General features: G+C 39.2%; 1 protein-coding gene across 2 annotated transcripts in view; it reads left to right on the top strand.

The window, feature by feature from the left end:
- METTL25 (methyltransferase like 25) overlaps positions 1–18,665 on the top strand; it is a 155,026-nt gene extending 136,361 nt beyond the window's left edge. For both annotated transcript variants that reach the window (XM_081822158.1, XM_081822156.1), the window contains exons 15-16: positions 10,510–10,638; positions 11,549–18,665. The gene's annotated coding sequence lies outside the window, so the exon portion shown is untranslated. The remainder of the gene's footprint in view (positions 1–10,509; positions 10,639–11,548) is intronic.
- Positions 18,666–19,386: the final 721 nt, after the last annotated feature.

Consider the following 19,386-nt stretch of genomic DNA (forward strand, 5'->3'; position numbering starts at 1 on the left):
GTTTCATCTTATGGCATCACTTATCTCTCGAATTCTGCCCTCATGATCCAGTAGTTGTTTATCTCTCTTTTTCTCAGCTTCTTTATTTTCCATCATTTGGTCTTCTATATCACTAATTCTCTCTTCTGCCTCATTTATCCTAGCAGTTAGAGCCTCCATTTTTTATTGCACCTCATTAATAGCCTTTTTGATTTCTACTTGGTTAGATTTTAGTTCTTTTATTTCTCAGAGAGGGATTCTCTAATATCTTCCATGCTTTTTTCAAGCCCAGCTAGTATCTTTAAAATCGTCATTCTGAACTCTAGTTCTGACATATTACTAATGTCCATATTGATTAGGTCCCTGGCAGTTAGTAGTGCCTCTTGTTCTTTTTTTTGTGGTGATTTTTTCCATCTTGTCATTTTGTCCAGAGGACAATAGATGAATGAGAGAACAAAATGCTAACAGGGTAACAACGACCCCAGAAAAATATACACTAAACAACTCAGAAGAGACCTGAAACCAGGGGAAAAGAAAGCAAAAGAAAGAAAAAAGAAAAAGAAAAAGATAAAAAAAAAACAAAACAGAATATGATCAAATATGATCAGGATGGTGCCTAGATCAGTGCCACACACTAGATTTTGGGCGTATTTTGGTCTGTTAGAAGAAAGTGCCTCCCAAAATTTTAAAGAAAGAAAAACTTATATATGTACAAAAATAAGGGTAAATATGATGAAGGGATGGAATATGACTGTAAAGATGAAAATTATAGAAGATTTTATAAAAGGAATTAATAAGAAGTTGGTTGAAAAAAGGAGGAATTAAAAAAAAGGGGGAGAGAATGTGATCAGGGAGGAGACTAGAACAAAGCCATACACTAGAGATTTAGGATATATTTTGGTCTATTAGAAGAAACTGTATCCCAAAATTTTAAAGAGAGAACAAACTATCTATATACCAAAAATAAGGTTAACTACAATGAAGAGATAGAATATGACTCTAAAAATGAAAAAAAAAGATTTAAAAAAAAGGGACTGATAAGGTGTTGGTTGAAAAAGGGAAAAAGAAAAATTAAAAAAAATAGAAAAAGAAAAAAACAAAATTAAAAAAATTTGAAACTTTGAAAGACTAAAGAATTATGGGAAAAAAGCCATGAATTCTATGTGCAGTATTCCCCTAGCGCTGGAGTTCTGCTGTTCTCATTGATCGGGAAACTTGGTCTTCGCTGGCTGTTCTTGCGGATCTTCTGGGGGAGGGGCCTGTTGCTGTGGTTCCCAAATGTCTTTGCCGGAGGAGGAATTGGCCCGCCCTTGCCCAGTCCGGGCTAAGTAATCTGCTGGGGTTTGCTCTCCGGAGCTTTTGTTCCCTGCAAGCTCTCCATGCAGGTTTGGAGGCCGAGAGTGATAGTGGCAGCCTCCAATCTCCATCCCGCAGGAGCCGAGAACTTGGGGCCCCACTCCTCAGTGCACCCCCAGACAAAAGCAGTCAATCACTCCCGTCTCCCCGGTCTCCGGCCACACTCCGTGCTCACCCGGCCTGTGACTGAACGTTTCTATCTCTGGCACACGACCCCGTGTGGAGTCTCCAAACCCAGCAGATCCCTGCAGTGCGCTTCCGTGCCACTCCTCCCGAAGGAGGAAGGGGAGTCTCCCCGGATCTGCCGCTTGTTGGGTCCCTGCTGGAAGTGCAGGGGCCCCACTGTGCCGCGGATCACAGTTTATGTCAACCCCGAGCTCAGAGCCCGCTCCTCGGCTCCTTCTCAGCAGCCGGCTTCCCCACTCCAATACCTGGGAGCTCTGCTGCACTCAGGTACCCCCAGTCTTTCTGTGACCCCGAGGGTCCTGAGACCACACTGTCCCATTGAGGGTTCCACCCTCCGCTTAGCCACTGGAGCGATGACTCTCAGCAGAGCCGACTTCTAAAAGTTCTGATTTTGTGCTCCGCTGCTCTATCACTTGCTGGTAGCGGCTGACAGAGACTCCCTCCCCCGCCGTCTATCTTCCAGAATATCGCCTCAGATTCACTTCTCTGCACATCCTACCTTCCAGAAAGTGGTCGCTTTTCTGTTCAGAGTTGCTGCTATTCTTTTCTTTGATCTCCTGTTGAGTTCGTAGGTGTTCAGAATGGTTTGATCCCTATCCAGCTGAATTCCTGGGACCAGATGAAATTTAAGTCTCTTACTCCTCCACCATCTTGCTCCTCCTCCCCTTTAAATTTCTTTTACCTTATCTCTTGCAGTAATAGCTTAGTGATTTTTAAGCCCAGACTCTACAGCTAGACTGCATCCGTTCCAATCCCCACTCTGTTACTTATAATTATGTGTTCTCAGTCAAGTTACTTAACTCTTCTATGCCTCGGTTTCCTCAACTGTAAAAGGTAGATAAAGATAGGTCCTGCCCATAGAGTTGTGACAACTCCATGAGTCGATGTATGGGAAACACTGAAAACAGGGCCTGATACATACAATGCACCACAGGAGTGTTAGCTATTATAGTTGTTTTTCATTTTCTGATTGTGCTAATGTATAATTTATTTTATGTTGGTCACATAATCTCCTAATTTCTAAGTGATTGAGAAAAAGAAACTCATCATGGTGTCTGGCCTTCACACACACTTTGTGCCTCCATGGGTTTGCACCAGCTCCAGGGTATTTGCATATTAAAGGAGGTAAATAGCTACAGTGAATAGAATACATTCAGAAATGGCAGGGACCTTAGAGATCATCTAGTCCAGGAGCTGGCACAACTTTTTTTCTCAGGGAACAGATTGTAAATATTTTGGCTATTGCCATATGGTTTCCATGGCAACTATGCGACCCCACCCCCACCCCCCCCACCCCCGCTGTTGCAGCACCAAAGCAGCCATAGATGATATGGAATGAATGGGTGTGGCTATATTCCAATAACACTTTTTTTATAGACACTGAAATTTGAATTGTGTATAATTTTACATATGAAATATTATACTTCTTTTGATTTTTTTTCAACCATTTTTTAAAAATGTAAAAAACTTTCTTAGCTCACAGGCCGTAAAAAACAGGTGGGTGACTGAACTTGGCTGACCCCTGGTCTAGTCCAAAGCTTGCAAACCCCAGTGCTTTCACCTGGGAATTCCACTTGGGGATTTTTTGTTGAAAAGTAAAGCTACCTGAGCTGGACTCCAAACCCACTAAGTAAAAATCTCTGGGTGATGGGCAATGGAATCTTTGCTGTGAATATGCTTGAGGAACCACACTTTGACAAACTACCGAAGGCCTTCATATGAGTATGGAGACTTCATGCCCTTCTTCGGAGATCTAGAAATAATTTATAAAGGTCGAGTATTACAAGTATCACATTGCAAAAGTGAATGGGATCACTTGTGCCATAAATTACTTAAATTTATTCTTTACATTCTTTTATCTTTATTATTAATGTCTTCTGTCAACAAAGGTCATCATTTTTTTTTTTACTATGTTGTAAGGATGTGGTAGCACCTTGAAATTACCCCAGAATAACTGCAAATTAGAGAAATCTCATTTCGTGTTTTGTCAACATAAGAACATGTCCATATTTTTTGACACATTCTTTGTGGTGACAAAAAAAATAAAGTAAAATCGAAAACAAATGGTCTGGTGAATAAGTCCTGGTGCACACTTACTTGAAATATTATGCCTGTACTGCCCTGAAGGAGAGAGGTTCATCACATACCAATAACAAACAAAGTAGAATAATATGTACAATATGATTCAATTTTCGTTAAAAAAGGAAATACACTGATGACATTGGTTACCTCAGGCAGATAAGACTGGAGGGGGAAGTGGAGGATGAAAGACTAACTTCTTGAAACATATCTTTATCGTTTGACTTTTTATAGGAATAGTTTTAAAATAGAAAAATTTTAAGGTGTAAATTGGAAACAAAATTTCCAATAACCTTCATAGTCTATTTGGGACAAGAATCCGGATTTCCCTGATAAGAAAAAGAGGTCTGCTTCTGAGACTCACCAACTCTGGCGAAGTGGAGAAAATTTAATTTATAATGTGAATCTGCCTGCAAAATCACACAGTTATCATCTCTTTTCCCCAATTCAAGTCAGCGGTTCAAGGGAATCTTTGAAGTGGAATTCCATTATATAAATCTCATTTAAAGTCAGGTAGAACCCTGACTTTGAATAAGCCTTACTAAACAAGTCAGAAAGAGGCAATCCATTCTGCTTTTCTGGTCTTTATTTTCAATACACAGAGTATAATTTTAATAGGCAGCCTAATGGTTTGCTTCATTACCGAAAGTTTCTTAGACAAGTAATCCATCTAAATAGTTACTAATTACATAGCTTCCCTTAGACTTCCACTTTGCACTAGTTTTTTTTTCAGCATCTGATTTTGTAAGAATTGTGGAGAGTACCATTACCAAATGCTTATCTAAATTATTCTATTTCATTTGGGCACAACTGTCATTTCTGTGTAATTACATCTGAGCATTAGGTAACTGATGCTTTCTTAAGTAAAGAGAGAAAAATATATGAATCTAATAGATCTATGAAATGGTTCAAAATTAAATATGCTCAAGTTCAAAGTGAAAGTTTCAAGACTAAAAGGGAAACTTCTTTCTCTAATTGCAATTTATCCATTTGTTCACACATCTGTTGTTTACTATGTCAGGACCTGCGCTAGTAAGTGTACACATGCTGTTACCCAAAGAAGGCAGTTCATCTTTTTCCACCTTAGAGAAAGGAAGCTCCAAGAAATTGGGTAACATGCAGTCACACACTGGTAAATGCACAGAGATTTAATGCAGGTCTATGTGTATATTTAGCAAACATTCTTGTAGCACAGCGCCTGTCACTATTCTAAGTATTCTCTGAATATTCATATATCAAATCTTCATAACTCCAGGAGTATGAATATTTGTCCATACCATTTACAGATGAGTACATTCAGACAGAGGAAAGTTACACAAATGACAGCTGGAACTGAAACCCATGCAGGCGGACTCCGGACTTTTTTTTGAACCATCCCACTAGATGGCCTTTTCTGTCCTAGAGGCATTGTTGCCCACTGCAGTGGTCTGCTTTGGAAGTCAGACTAACACATCAGGACAGAAATAGAGTGGGCTGGGTGCTGAAGTCAACAGCAGTGGCTATAGAACTCTGTCATATTAAGTGACTGAAAACCCAACCCATTGCCTTTGGGGGAAAAAGGAGGAGAATTTCTTGAGTCATGCTATGGACTGTGTTGTTTGTATGTTAAACCCTAACCCCCAGCTGGACTATATGTGGAGAAAGGACCAATGAGATAATTAAGGTTAAATAAGCTCATAAAGGTGGGGCCCTGACACAATAGGATTAGTGCCTTATAATAACAACCTGACTGTCCCCCCACCCCCACCTTTCTCTCTCTTCCTGGGGACCCACAAAAGGGAGGCTCTGTGAGCAGGGTGATAGCTGCCTGCAAGTCAAGAGAAGAGTCCTCAGAATGAAACTGGCCTCACTGGAACCTTGATCTTGGACTTCTAGCCTCCATTAGCATGAGAAATATATTCTTAATATATTTGCTTAAGCTCCCCAGTGTATGGTATTTGTTATGGCAGCCTGAGCAGACTAAAATACATTATGGCTCTGAAAAGTCCTAGGGTTAATCTAATTAGGCATAGACGGATTCTGGGACTTAAATAATGTTAGGCTCTCAATCCCTCCCTTCCTCTCCTGCTCTCCTTTTTACCCATTCTTGTTTTTGTTTTCCTCCTAATTGACCATATTCTCAGGTCAGCATCCTCCAAGTGCCCCCACCCTCACAGGCTGATGTAGTGATTCTCAGTCATCAGCTGATCTTAGTCAAGGCTAGTGCATGATTCTAGTAAAATCCCAGGGGGAAGAAGGCTTCTCTACCCCCACAAAAGGGAACAATTGAGACTTACTGGACTAGCTTGGATCAGGTCCCTGAACCAATCACTATAGATTGGTTACTATGGCCCAGGTTACTTCTTTTCCCCTGGAGCAGGCAGCCTAGGGGCCAGCCACCTTTGAGCTATCGGCTGGGAGCAGAGCGCGGTGTCTTCCAGGAAGAAAATTGAGATGGCTGCACCAGAAGGGAGAAGGGAGCCCAGGCAGGAAACACGAGTAAGTCTACTACAGTGTTACCAGCCTTCTGCTAGGCCACTAATGCTCAATGAGGCTGTGCACTGAAAGGACTTGGGAGCTTATTAAAAACTACAGATGCCAGAGGCTTAACCCTCAGAGATCCTGAATACATACTTTTCTCAGAAGCCTTTCCAGGTTGCAGAGACCAGGGGCTCTACTCAGAGGTACTTTTCTTTTTTATTTGATAGCTTAATGAGATACAGTCTTTTCGGGTATAAGTTATTAGAAACCAATGAGAGTGTGACATCGTGATTAAATATATATTTGGTCTTCATCCCTGTTTCTGGCACAGAGCTCCTAAACCCTTGGAATTTCCTAAGTGATAAGAGTGTTAATGGTGTCTCGATATTTCTAACAAACACCTTTCAACCTCACCTGAGTTTATGTTAATGATGTAATTTCTGGAAAGCATCTAAGGGTGGGGAGTGGGCTGTGGTGGCTAGTTGCCAGGGTAACCAACCAAGAGGATTAGAACTTTCAGTCCTACCCCTGACCTCCTGGGAGACGAAAGGGGCTGGAGGTTGAATCAGTCATCAATAGCCAGTGATTTAATCAATTATGCCTATGTAAAGAAGCCTCCATAAAAACCCAGGAGTAGGTTTGGGGGGCTTCAGGTTGGTGAACATGTGGAGATTTGGAAGAGTAACACCTGGATTGGGCATGGAAAGTCCACGCCCATTGCCCATTCCTTGCCCTTTGCCTCTCTTTCATCTGGCTGTTCCTGAATGATACACTTTTATAATAAACTGGTAATCTAGTAAGTAAAATGTTTCTCTGAGTTCTGTGAGCCAGCTTCAGCAAATTACTCCAGCCTAAGGAGGCGAACCTCTAATTTATAGCTGGTGGGTCAGAAGCACAGGTGAGCATCTAGGCTTGCAACTGGCATCTAACTGGGGCGGGGTCATCACGTGAGACAGCCCATACCTATGGGATCTGACACTGCCTCAGACGGATAGGATCAGAATCGAGTTGAGTGGTAAGATCCCGCCTCCCTGATACTGGAGAATGGCTTGGTGGTGGTGTGGACCCCACATACACATATTGGAATTGGTGACCAGAACTTTTAGAGACTCCTAACTTAGCCATTTTTTAAAAGTCTGTGTGAGGGGCACCTGGGTGGCTCAGTCGTTGAGCGTCTGCCTTCGGCTCAGGTCATGATCCCAGGGTCCTGGGATCGAGCCCCGCATCGGGCTCCCTGCTCGGCGGGAAGCCTGCTTCTCCCTCTCCCCTCCCCCTGCTTGTGTTCCCTCTCTAGCTGTCTCTCTCTCTGTCAAATAAATAAATAAAATCTTAAAAAAAAAAAAAGTTTGTGTGAAACACTCCTACTAAAATGCAGCTGTGTACCAAAGATGGCATTCCTTTCCTTAAGAACTAGTAAGTGAAAGAAATAAAATTGTCCTTTGAGAAGCATTGTAAGATGCAATCAATGGATTAGAGTATAAATATGCAAAGCAAACTAGAAGAACCAGAAAGATGCTTAACACCAGCAGGACGACATAACATGAATTCTTACTATTTAATTTTTTTTTTTTTACTTATCATATATACATGGTGCTGATAATGTAAACTTCCAACAGGAAAAATAACTAGTGTATTTCTTCATCCACATGCAACCCTCTCCTTCAAGTATTGATCATTGCTAAATTTGCTAATTTTAGGACTGCATTGATATATTTATTTCTGGGGTTTATTTTGGTTTTGTTTTTGTTTTGCCTGTGTGAGAAATAAGCATGGAAACAAAACTTAAGTGAAGGCACAGAGTAAAAAGGAAAAAAATACAGAGAGCATGGAAAGACTGTGAAAGCTCATTCTTCAGAACTGATGAATTTCCTAAATGAAGAAGCAGCATGGACATTCAAAGAAAAAGGAACAAAGTGAATCTCATTTCTGATAGCAGTTGTTCAGGCTGCAGGAGAGACTAAACTTCTATGAATATGCATATTAACATAAGTGAGAAATCTTGCTCTGAAACTGTTGGGGGGAAGAAATGGAAATGATCATTTAAGTAGCAGTGGGAAAATAGTTATGATATTCTCTTAACTGTATGCAAACAGAAAATAATTCTGGCCTTATACTTAAAGAGAAATGGAGTTTGTTGAAAGAATAAAGCTTAGCTCATAAAAGCACCAGAAAACTAGGCTTAGAATGTATTGCAGAAACAAGGTGAGACCAGAACCCAAATCATGCTGCAAGCCAGTGTGATGACATTCTGCTGTCACCGTAAGAATCTGGACCTTGCTGTTTGCTCACTCAGCCCTAGACACTGGGTGTCATGCCATATGCATTCCGTGGCTGGTTTCACACATCCTCGGTGTAAACAGTGATTTCCCAAACAGCAACAGCCCCATATAAGGAAATCTAACTGTAACCAAATTGTTTGTATTTAACTTCTCTGAAGAATGTGCAATTTATCAATACCTGATAAAAATGAAGATGCTTATATCACGCAGTAATTCCAGTAATTTGGAGTATATGCCTTGGTGAAACTCAGTATGCACAAGATCTGCATATCCAAGCATATCCATTGAAAAATAATTGTCCTCTTCAGTTCTTTATCAGTGGCTTACATGGAGATTTGAAAGAATGCTTACAAAATGTCAAATAGTCAAAGCCAGGATAGAGAAAAAATAATTTCTAAAAAAGTCCATCTGAATCAGAAGGATCCCAAATATTTGTGAAAGTCTGAAACACTATGGTAAACTGACAAAATGAAGTATAACAAAGGTACATTTTTCCTTTACTTTTTTTTTTAAGATTTTATTTATTTGACACAGAGAGATAGCGAGAGAGAGCACAAGCAGGGGGAGTGGCAGGCAGAGGGAGAGGGAGAAGCAGGCTCCCCACCGAGCAGGGATCCGGATGTGGGGCTCAATCCCAGGACCCTGGGATCATGACCTGAGTTGAAGGCAGACGTTTAACCGACTGAGCCACCCAGGTGCCCCTTTCTTTACTTTTTAATAGCCAACTGTATACATACAGGACGAGGAAGACCTGACTTGTGGAGGAATTTCCTGTGAAAATAACTTGATGGGTTGGAGTTGACCACAGACCTACCATGAATGTTGTATGACTGCCAAATTATCTCTGCTCTCAGGTTACATCTGGGCCTCATGCTCAGTTCAGAGGAGGGACATCAACAAACCAGAAAACCTGCAGACGAGGATCAAAATGATCAGTATGCTACGTTATATGAAAAATAGTTGGAGGAAACAGTAACATTTAGGCTGAAAATAGAGACTAAAGGAAGACATAACCATCTTCTAATATTATGTAGAAGAGAGAAGAAATCCCACAGAATTTCAGCTAAATATGATCTGTATTCCTCCAGCAGATAAAACATGAACACATGGATAGAAATTATATGAATATGTATTTTCTTCTAGAAGAAGAATGAACTTTCTAACATCTATAGATTTCCAACAGGCAGTTTAATAAGCTAGTGAGTTCCTTACTCCTGGAAGTAATCAAGCAGAAACTCGATGGCTTATTATTCTATTGGCTGAAAGATTTTAAATATTTTAAATTTTCTTAATACTCTTTTGCATTCAGAGTTTCTCTTGTTCAGATTAAGAAAATAGGTCTGCAAAACAAAGAAAAAAGAATACTAATAGCTTGGAGAACATACTATATTCTTTACTGATCTTAGAGGTCATGGATATAATTACAAAATAATCTTATTTTTGTCTTCTCCCTCCTTTTAATCCTGCTCGGTGAGGCTATTCCTTTCCCTGTTTGGATGACGTCCTGGGCCAGCCTATGACTTCACAGGTTATATTTAGATAATAGTCCTACAATCACTTCAAATCACAAACATGATCTAATTTATAATTTAAAACATCCATTATTGTGTTATGATCAAAAGTTAGAACTTGATTTAAAGTGAAAACACTCCTGCCTTCATGTCTTCATGGGCCTGAGCCTGCCTTTGGTTGGCTGCTTGCACTGCAAGAAGGCTCAGGCAAGGCAAGAGAGGGGGCAGAAGAAAAATTTCCCCCAACGGGCATGTTTGTTAAGATGGTTGCATGTGCCCAAGAGGTTGTTGGGGTGGGAGTTGATGCCGACTTGTTCTTGTATAGGAACCCTTTGATCTCTGGGGACTCCCTCCTGGAACCCTCCAGGTAAGATTCCCAGGTCACTGGCTGGGCCTCTGCCCTGGCTGGACTCCACTGCCCTCCCTTGGTTGCTGCCCCAGCTGGTATAGTCTGTGTGCCTACCACCTTCTTTCCTTGGTAGACCATGTACTTGAGGGAGATCCCTTTAAAAACAACCCCAGGTTGGCATCACAATCATAGTTTCCACGTTTTGTTTGGGGGTCAATAACACCTTTCACTTGCTATATAACAAGGCAGGTGCAATTACTTCCTAGGGGCCTGTTTGCTCTGTTGTCATCAGATGTTTTCACTTCCTCAGGCATGAGGTAATTCACAGTCCATGGAGCCCAGGAATACCTGTCATGCTCTCTGAGTGGTTCCACTGAAACCCCTCTCACCTGACCTACCACTGGGAAGCAGCATCACCATACCCCTCCCCACCTGAGAGGTAAGAGTACAGCTCTCACCTAAAAAAAAGTCTCCTGACAAATCTATCCTAAATCTCAACTTGTCTGGTCCTTTTCCATCTAAATGCACTCTGAATGAAGGGCCCCTGGGTAAAGGACTCATAATCTCAATGGACTTGAGTGTTTTCTTTGTAAATCTGCATTGTGAGCATCTGTTATATCTGATATCTATCATATCTTGGTGCCTTGGTCAAAAATTCTGATTAAACATCCCTATTATACTCACGTAGTCCCCTCAACAAAACTGTTTGATAGGTGTCAATATCCACATTCTATAGATAGGAAAATTGAGGCACAGAGAGAGGAAATAATTTGTCCAAACCATAATCAGACAGCTTGTAAATTGTGAGAAAGGATACGAGTCCAGAATCTGTTATTCAAATGTACACCATACTACATTTAGAATAGCTGCTTTCATTGTATAGAAGAATCAACCTACATGTGTAATTTTCCTTGTGGGAGCAGGGGAGGAGAGTTGTTATTGCTGAATAGCTGTAACCAAACATAAATTTCCAATCATTATATTTATATATATATTTTATATATTTTCATTATTTTATATGCTTAGGGGGAGCCCGGCTGGCTCAGCTGGTGGAACATGTGACTCTTGGTCTCAGGGTTGTGAGTCTGAGCCCCATGTTGGGTGCAGCGATTACTTACAATCTTAAAAACAACAACAACAACAAACCTCTTCTTTGTAGACTAATACACCATGATGTATTAGCTGCATGTGCATGTTAGTCAGCTAATTTATCTGTTCTGTGACAAGTAAAGGATAACAGTAAACATTTACTGGGCACTTACTAGGAGCCAGGCACTGTCCTAAGTGTTTTACCTAGATTTTTTTTTTTCTCAAAACACCACAAAGTTAGTATTTTTCCCACTTTACAGATAAAGAAAGAGAAACCCACGAGAAACACGGGAAAAAACACTGAAGACAGAAGACCAGACTTTTTGTTCCTGTTCTACCATTTACTAGAGCTTGCTGGTCCAGGTCTGTAACTCCTTACCGCCATATTTCTCCTGATCTATCACATGTGAAGAGTAACATCTATCCTGTTTGCTTTGCAGGATCCATGTGGGATCAAATGAGACAATGGGTGGGTAAGAAGTTTTCAAACTCATGAACTACTGACCTGATTCAGAGAATCGTTCTGTTATTCCCAGTGAAGGCAGCCGCAGTAAGGAACACTGCAAGTGCATCCTTAGCTAAATGTCACATGACAAGGACCACAGAGATGTCGTTTGACAGACAGCAGCTAGTTTGCATGGCAGAATAGAGACTGTGTCCTGAAAATCATTTAAACAGAAGGAAAAGAAACCTAGAAAAAAAATCTCAAAAATAGTGTTGTATTGCTGAGACAGGGCCAAGCTGGGAAAGCTTTGGGGGATTTTGTTGCTTTTGAGAACTATTATAAGGCTTGAAAATGAGAGCCAGGTGGAGGAAAAGACAGAAAAGCCACAAAAGATGAGCAGAGAGAGAAAAGAGGCACAAAATCACAAATTTGGGGAAAGCAAGCATAGCAATACAGCAAAGTATTTTTAAATCCATTCAAAAACTGACCAGAGATTCTAAGATATGACTGAATGTTTGCAAAACACAACAGCTGCTGCATTCCACAGTCTACAAGAGAAATAATGGAAACTTTCTTTTCTATTTTCCAACAAGACATAACAAAAGCAGAGCTGATGTAATTAATGAAAAAAAGATGGCTATTTGAAACAGTGAAGGCACTGAACAACAGAATGGAATGGAAATGAGGTTCACATTTAGGGACAATTCATTATTTATCTGCTATACTTTTTATGCACACTGCGTTCTGCTAATATTCCTCTCTCCAGGGATAATACCAAACCTGGTTGGTAAACTATGCAAGCGTGAGTAGTTAGAGGCTGCGATGGAAGGATCAGGCGCATGGAGTTAGTCCTTGAATATCAATTAGCATCGTCCATCCAACCTGAAGACTCTTACAATTGAATACTTCAATTTAATGGATCTGTTTTCAAATTCCCTTTAATGGCCCTTCTGTGACCACAATATCTACTTTTCCAGACATCCTAAGTAGAAACCATTATGGACAATGTATGTAGAATCCCCTAAGGAGAGCATATGGAGGAGAGAATGTGGATTGCCAAATTTAGCAGCTCTGGAGAGCGTGTTTTTGAATTAAACTTGAATCTACAGGGATTACCGTTCATTTATGACTGGCAAAACATATTCCCATTTCTGAAAGATAAATCCCACTGATATACATGTGGATTTCACAAGTGTTTCTCAAAAACCGTAAGACCAAAAAAAAAAAACCCTTTCCACGAAATGCAAGTGTTCCATACCTATTTGCGAATTATGATGTCACGTTATTTTTGCAGGGTTCTTACTAATAAATAGGGAATCTTGTAAGTACTGTACCAACTCTGACCTGAGGAAACTTGGTTCAGAAATTTCATCCCTGAGACCTAGGGTTTGGTGACCTTTTTTGAAAAATGTAAAGTGGAGGACTGGCAGAGCAGTAACTACAGTCTTCGGTAGTTAAGGATAAGTAACGTTTCAAACGTATCGGGAGGAGGGAACCAAAGCATTGTCGATTTTTTTCTCTTTTGCCAGATAAGATCAGTTTTTATTTTTCTTAATTTTAATTGTATTCCATCTTTATCTTTTCATAAAAATAATTGGCAGCACAAACACAGTTTGAAGCACAGATCTTTAAATTTAATGCACTTTGTTTCATGAAAACTCATCTTGGTTTATTTTAGTGTTCTAATTTCATTGTAGACCAGTGAAAATATTGTGGGAAACCAGAGCTGGTCGGCAGACCCACAATTGAAAACCACTAGCCTGGGGCGCCTGGGTGGCTCAGTTGGTTAAGCGACTGCCTTCGGCTCAGGTCATGATCCTGGAGTCCCGGGATCGAGTTCCGCGTCGGGCTCCCTGATCAGCAGGGAGTCTGCTTCTCCCTCTGACCCTCCCCCCTCTCATGCTCTCTCTCTCTATCTCATTCTCTCTCTCAAATAAATAAATAAAATCTTTAAAAAAAAAAAAAAAGAAAGAAAACCACTAGCCTGATTCACTTCATTAGCATGAGCTGGTTCTCTACCCTGTCATCATTAAAATCTTATTTGAAAACTTCTAACTAGAGAACAACTAGAGAGCAAACTCTTGTAATTTAGGACAAATGATTAAATCTGCTAGTGAATGTTTACATTTGTTGGAGAATGATATTTTATTCTGTATCTATACAATAAATTCCTTGGAATAGAATTTATTTTTTTAAACCCATTTTCAAGGACCTGATATAGCTAGGATTTTACTCATTTTTGAATAGTTTCTATCAAAACTATTACCATTTCTTGAAACATTAGAAAACTTCTAATTTGCATGCATAGAACATTCTTCATTCTAGAAAGGAACACTCTTACTTCTTTCCCTCTTTTTCATCCTGAATAAGTAAGCTCTTTGATATTCATTCTTTTTGACAGTTAAATCAAACCATGAACTCCAAGAAACTTTGAAGATTGCTTTTTCTTTCTTTCTTTTTTTTTTTTTGGCATTGTCTTGTCTTGAATATCTAGTAATAAGTAGTCTGCAAAAGGACAATTAAGAATGTTTATTGTTCAGTGATTTTTGATGTTCTGTTATTTTTATATGAGATTTGGCCAACTATGAAAAGTAACTTAATTTTATTAATGCTGGTGGAGTAGCTTTCCACTGAAAGTGAAGACAAGCCTAAAAATCAAGTCTTACCTTGTACTAAATTTGAAAACCTACATATAGGGTATCTATATTCAAGCACATTTTTTTTCTTTTTCCTACCTGTTTGGAAATTACTATTAGCACTCTGACACTTATAGAAGAAAGAACTGATTAAGTTCTCCCTCTAGCAAGACCAGCGGGCAATCTTCTTGAGTATTAAGTTCTATAAGGGCATGTAAAAAATTCCTTTTTTTTTTCTCCTTACCTGTTACTCTAAAAGCCAATGCATGCTTAAATTCCATCCATCCACACTAAGCCTAAAATCTCAAACCAAGTAATCCACACACTAAAAATAAATTTTTTCATGGTAGATTAATCCAAATCCTGGAAAGTAGGGCTAGGTGAGGTGCTGATGAAGAGATTCATTTTTTTTTTTTTATTGGTATCGTTTTGGGAGTGTTTGAATTTTTTTTACAAGATTGTGTTCCTTTTGTAGTAAGTAAAATATATTATCAAGTATAAGTATGTAAGTAAAAATATATCAAGCATCATTTTTGAAATCTAAAATATGTGTTTTACTGACCCTCTCCAGCAACTATGCTTTTATTCTCAGAAGATAAATAAAACACAGATGGGAGGTAGTAAAAACCCAACATGCATTTCTTAAAATAAATAAATTATTGAATATGGAACTTGAAACTGTATTAAAACCAGCAGAGATCTGTTATTTTTCTTAAACATTGGCTTTTTAATTCATGCTAGCAGTTTTTCCTTATGCATCCTGAAGTGGCTACTCTGCAGGAATTTGTCAGTGACTTTACCTACATTATCTTAGAACCAGTAGAGGTCGCCATCTACCATGTTCTAGCATTTTAGGGGAAGGAAAAAAGTCTTGAGTGGTTATTAAAAATGCACAAAGGGGTCAGAAGTTTTCAATATGAAGCTTTCCTCTTGGAAGCTTTGCATAATTGAACCAATATTCAAGCAAGAGAAAAAAGTATAAATAAAAATAATGGATACAAGATGTTGGTGTTACAGAACTTCAAAAAACAGAATTTCTTAGAAATTACATAAAAATTTTTCTAGTTGACTTAGTTAATACAAATCCTTCTTTATGTCAGAATGTTGGAACAAAAACCTCAGAAAGTTATCAAATCCCAACATAGTAAAATCCGTATATTTGTAAAATGGCTTTGTGGTCTCTCTCCACCACTATGTTGGAAGCCCTTAAAAAGCTCAAGTGTTTGTTTTTGCCCTGACTTATTCTGTGACTTTCATTCTGTATATTAGATTTTTTTAATGTCTTCGTTTTCTCAACTACACAATAAAAGTTAACCTGTCAACCTGTTAGTGTCACTCCTGGCTCTCACAGTTTACAAAGAACATTGAAGCTTTGATATGTAAATACTGCTGCTGGGTGTCCCAAAGATAGCTTAAAGTTTATTTTCTTTAAGGCATGATTTAATTGAAATAATAGAAGATCTGCCTTTTAGAAGAGGAAATAAACTGAGGCTTGGTAATTCTAGAATGGATAAATGGGTAGACATATAAGGATATGCAGCTCGAAGTAGGGAAAGCTTTTCCTAAAAACAGAATTTTCTTAACGATAAATGGTTGCTTCAGAAGTCAGTAAGCTTACTATCACCGGAAATATTCAAGTGGATTAGATACTCACTTGGTGACAGTGTGTTAGAAATTTAAATTCTCGGGTGTGGGTGAGAAGCTATACTAAACTTCTAAGAAAGACCAACTTTATTTCTTTCTTTTTAATTTTAAATTGATAACAGTGTTATATTAAAACTCATGTCATATTAGGATAATGCTAACTAGTGTGACAAACAAGTCTGAAAATTTTGGTGGATTAAACAACCATTATTTCAAACTCAGGTACTGGTCCCATGATGTTATTGATGGTTGGCAGTGACTTTCCTCTATATGGAGACTCAGGGACTTGGCTTTCATCCATCTTGTGGCCCCACCATCTCCTAGGGCCTTGAAGTACTTTGCCTCCTGGGAAAAGGAAAAACAGGGAATACACAACTACTTCTTAACCACCTAATCTAGAAATGACACAGTCACTTCTGCTTATATTCCACTGGAGAAAATGAGTCATATGTTCCCATATGGATTTAGGGAGAAAGGGAAGCAAAACTTTGATGCACAGCTAGTCTTTTCCACCATCCATATCTCTGACCACTAAAAACATTTGTGAATACCCCTCTTCTTATTCATGAAACAAACTCCTTACCCCTTCAAGGAAGTCAACTCAGAATTGTATTCAGTAACTTCATCCAACTCAAAATCCAGAAAATCTGGGGAATGTATAATCCTCTCTATCAGGTATGGATGTGACTCCTTATAGTCCAATGACCATTTTGTTTCCTGAAGTAGATTACATCATTGGCTCAAATCTTGACCACTCCTCGGTTCCACATCCTTTGCCGTGTAACTTTGCAGCGTTCGCTCACTGTGGATGAAATGTTGTGCCCACCCTCTGACACTGAGCTCTGCTATGGGAGTTGCTCTGAGCAACAGGAAGATAGTACACAAGATGTAAGCAGAAGTCCTCTGTCAACGTGAGAACTTGCTCAAGGCTAGTCTACACAAAAATGAAAGATACATGGAGAAGAGCCAGTTGCCCCAGTCAAGCATCCTAGCTGACAGCTGGCCAACCTCCAGATATATGAGTGAGCTAAGCCAAGACAGGGCTACCTGGTTAAACCCTAGCTGATCCTGGACACATGAATAATACATGCATAATGCTATATGACACTTAGGTTTTTATAATTGTTTATTATGGTAATAGGTAGCTGATACATTTCCTAAACTAGACTATCACTCTTAGTGAACACAAACTTGTTTCATTTTCTATAGTTTGCATAATAGCTAATATATACCTTCCTAAATTGGAATTTGAATTTTTATTGAGTTCAATTTCATATATGGTAAGACTTAGCTGAGAAAATGCTTTAAATAATGTCAAACACAAGCATAAATCACTTTTTACATAGTGAAGCACTCAACCTCTCAAATCACTTTCAGATCTCTCTTCCTTTGATTTTCATAGCAACCCTGATAGAGGGTAAAACAGATATTAACTCTATACTACTGACTACCAACTCTCAGTGACTGAGTGACCTGCTCCGATTACAATTAATTAATGACAGACCAGACCAAACACACTGGAATCCATATCTCCTGGCTACCAAAATCTGTTCCCATTGCTGAATAGGTCTTCGTTAGAGAATTAATTTTCCACTGCTAATCTGTGATAAATATGGTCATGACATTCTTAACTCAGTGCAAATTTTTGAGTGTAAACTTTTTTCCTTTAGAAATCTCTGATCCCAGTTTACGACTATTCCCTCTAATGGAATGCTTACACCAGTATTTTCTTCTTAGATGAGCTGTAGAACGAACTATTCAGTAAATAAGAATTGGATGCATAGGAATTTTGGCCTAGAGTGGGATTTCTCAACTTCAGCACTGTTGACATTTTGGGCTAGGTAACTCTTTGCTGGGGGGGGGAGAAGCCGCCCTGTTCATTGTAGAATATTTAGCAGCATCCCTGACGTGTACCTACTAGATGCCAGTAGAATTTCCCAAGTCGTGACAACCAAAAGTGTCTGCAGATATCGTCAAATACTCCTCCCCCCGGGAGAGAAATGCTGATCTACAGATTAAAAGCAATCTGGATTTTGCAAGAGTACCAGGTTCCTTGAATATGAGAGCTGAAATCTAAGGGATGAGTTTGCACAACCTTTTCATTTTATAAGTGAAGAAACTGCATTCAAAGGGTTACACAAGACCATGAAGCTGGTTAATGCCATTTCTCTTGGCACATAATTAAATCATTTTATATACCGTGTATCTGCTCCCCTTTACCCTGCCAGTGAAGTAATTTTGGATAGTCTATGATCTTCTGATGCCTGTTCTGGGTTCAGGTAGTGATATATTAGTCCATTCTTTGGATTTCTATAGGTGCCTGATCCTACCCAGGTAAGGCCTTAAGTGACTTCTCTTCTCTACCTCTGTAACTCCCCCCACACACTTGACCATGTTTGCCATTCTCCTCCAGGCCAGGCCATAGTGACAGTCTTCTTTTTTTTTTTCTTTTTTAATCTCTTCCCAATCTATACATTTAGGTCCAGCTCTCCAGCTGTTCCCAAGACTCTGATTTTTTGACTGAGCCAAGATATAATCTTTTTGTCCTTTTTTCTCTTTTAGGCCTTCTTTGAAAACATCCTTTATCATTCCAAATTCCAAACCTTTGGATAGCAAACGTTTCAAGGCAAGATCACCTCAACCAAGAGCTCCTTTTCTACACAAAAATCTGCATCTTTTAATTATCATCAGCCTCCCAAATCCCCATTCAGATATTCTTGAGGCATATTTACACCTTAATGACAAATTATCAGTTTGTTCTTAAATGATCCCACTGTTATCTCTTTGAAACATCTCTGTATTCTGGTTCAGCACACCAGTATTTTGCCCTTATCCCCCACATGGAGTAGCCTGTCATTTTCATCCCTGCTTTGGGGCACAGGGTATATTTTGCAACCCCCTCCCTTCTTTGAAACATGTAAGTGAACAAAACAAAATAGCTTTCTATGAAATGTGGATTAACAAATTCAGCCCTTTGGGAAAGCTGTTCAATGAAATGGGTGGAAAAATAATTATTTGATAAGGGTACGAAACTATAATGGAAAGTCCATAATTAAAAAGCTTGCGATCATAGCAGTCAAAGAGATGTCATCTATTTGTACTCAGGAAATTGACTCCTTTCATTGTAACCTATCAAGAATATAATCTGGTTTCAAATGATCATGTATTAACCTGTTATAAAAAGTTGCCATAATGTGGAGTAAAGAGAAAATTAGCATCCCATAGAGCGTTTGGGTAACAGGCACTTGGAAGCTATCTATTCTTATCACTTTCTTAGGGGTGGTTATTCATTCCCTTTTAAAATTATCTGACTCATTTAAGGAAAAGATGGAGGTAGGGAGAGACTTAGAAAAGAAAGAACTCAAAATCTCTG

Source organism: Leptonychotes weddellii, chromosome 5 (genome assembly GCF_054177405.1).
Source record: "Leptonychotes weddellii isolate Sample4059 chromosome 5, ASM5417740v2, whole genome shotgun sequence".
Lineage (NCBI taxonomy): Eukaryota > Metazoa > Chordata > Mammalia > Carnivora > Phocidae > Leptonychotes > Leptonychotes weddellii.